The following is a 1,952-nucleotide window of genomic DNA, read 5'->3' on the forward strand; positions in this document are numbered from 1 at the left end:
CTCTTGTATTTCACTTTGGTGTATGGGCTTTACCTCCTCTATCATTTCATCCTTTTTCTGTATTGTTTTCTTCTTGTCCCCTTATGTGACTCTAAGCAACATTCTGAAACTTTTTTTCTGTAGCAGATCAATGTCTCCTTGTTCTATGCATGATTTTAGGTCCAGGACATCTTCTGCCATTGCCTTTTGTTTCTCTTGTTTTTTTGTTGAGATCGTTGGGACTGATTGCTGTTTGCGTAGCATTGTTTTAGGGGAGCCAGGTGCCATTTTCCAGGTAGTCAAAGAGCACTGACTCTCTCTGGGAGAATTGTAGGACTGTTTATTTGAATCGCCTGCAGCTAATTTCACTATGGAATTGGCCTACAACTTTTTCCTCCTGTGACTTCCCTCTCCCTAGTCAACCAGTATTACGGAGGGCAAATTGGATGGTCCTCTCAGAAGATCCTGGTTGGGCTGTTGTGGACCCATGAGGATGGTGCTGTACTGGGTGATCTCACAGGAAGCCAGGATGGTGTGTCCTACAGCATCTTGGGGCACTGCAGAGGGCATGCGAGGGTGCTGCTGCAACTGAAGTGCCACAGAAAGCAGGTGAGTTACCTGCTTTGGTGTAGTGCATCTCGAATGGTGGGCTGAATTGCCCTGGTCAGGTAGATCACTGCAGAGGTTGAGCAGAGGTACCTGCAGAAGCGTGGAATGTTGGCAAATGTTGGCCAAGGTGCCTTAGGCTGTGGGAGACACTATGGCAGGCGAGAGGAAGTTCCCTCAGGCACGTGGGACCACAGAGTATGTATTGGAGCTCCCCCAGCCATGCAGGCAGGATTTCCCCCGAAGAAGGTGGGTGGGATTTCACCAGCTGTGTATTAAGCACTGCAGAGGGAAGGTGGGTGGAATTTCCCTGAGAAAAGTTGGGTGGGATATCCACTGGTGGAGGATGGGTGGGCTTTCCCTAGTCTTGGGTTATGTTGCAGAGGTTGGAGCGCTTCCATGTGGGTTGAGGGCAGGTGTAAATACCTGGGACAAGGGGAGTGGTCTGGAGGTCGGCAGTGGCATGTGACAGAAAAGGGAATAGAAAAGGAAAAAGAAGAAGAAAAAACTACGGCTGCTGAGACTGTGAGGGGATAGAGAGAAGAGAGGGAAACAAAAGTAACCATAGCTGAGCCCCGATCCTTGATTGTGGGGCTGGTTGTGTATAATCCCTGTCCTGATGTGGTGGCAAGCTGTGAATGTGTTGAGATAAAGCCCCTGAACCAACTCCAAATGATCCCAGCTCTTACCTAGACAGTGGTAGGGCTAAGGTCAAACCCTAGTCGGCCTCTATTGTGGTAAGCAAAAAGCCCCCAACCCCTCAAAACCTTGTGGATCTGTGCCTACTTATTTTTATGATGCTCCTCCTGTGACCCGGCAGTGTGGAATTTCCCTCTTAGTAACTCTCCTGTGCTGATTTCAGCGGAGACCCTCTGGTAAGTGTTACTCAGTCGCCATATTCCCACAAGTTCTTTGATATGGATATTATCCTTAAGAAACCCACTGGTAGCAAGAGAATATTAAAAGAAATGTTTTACATTCTAGTTTTCCAAGGATTATTCTAAGTTCTTAATATATATACAGTGGTACTTTGGTTGTTGAATGGCTCCAACTTGGACTTTCCACTACTTGAGCAGCAAAGTTCAGAACATCACTTTGTGTGATAGTCCAATTGAATATCCATCTTGAAAAAGACCCAGACAGGCTGAGAATTTGTCAGATGTTGCATCTTGCTGCGGACGCCAAGAGGAGCTGCTCTAGTCTCGGCACATCACTCTCACTCATAAAATATATAGTGCTTGTGTTAGTGAATATGAACCTTCCATCATCATGCTCTTTTGGGTCTTCATTTAAATAAAATATTATAGGCTTCGCTCTATCGTGGTTTTTGTGTAACAGCGCATGCTCTGTCATTACTGCCACTGATT

At 46.5% G+C, this 1,952-nt stretch overlaps 1 long non-coding RNA gene across 2 annotated transcripts in view; it reads left to right on the forward strand.

The window, feature by feature from the left end:
* LOC123521895 overlaps positions 1-1,952 on the forward strand; it is a 127,100-nt gene that overhangs the window by 90,894 nt on the left and 34,254 nt on the right. Inside the window, exon 1 of one of the 2 annotated variants that reach the window (XR_006680238.1) lies at positions 460-588. The exons of the other annotated variant lie outside the window; for it this stretch is intronic. This is a non-coding gene — a long non-coding RNA (uncharacterized LOC123521895). Of the gene's footprint in view, positions 1-459; positions 589-1,952 lie in introns of those variants that run through there. 2 annotated transcript variants of the gene reach the window in all.

Source organism: Echinops telfairi, unplaced genomic scaffold (genome assembly GCF_000313985.2).
Source record: "Echinops telfairi isolate 266 unplaced genomic scaffold, ASM31398v2 ScPeMD7_443;HRSCAF=831, whole genome shotgun sequence".
Lineage (NCBI taxonomy): Eukaryota > Metazoa > Chordata > Mammalia > Afrosoricida > Tenrecidae > Echinops > Echinops telfairi.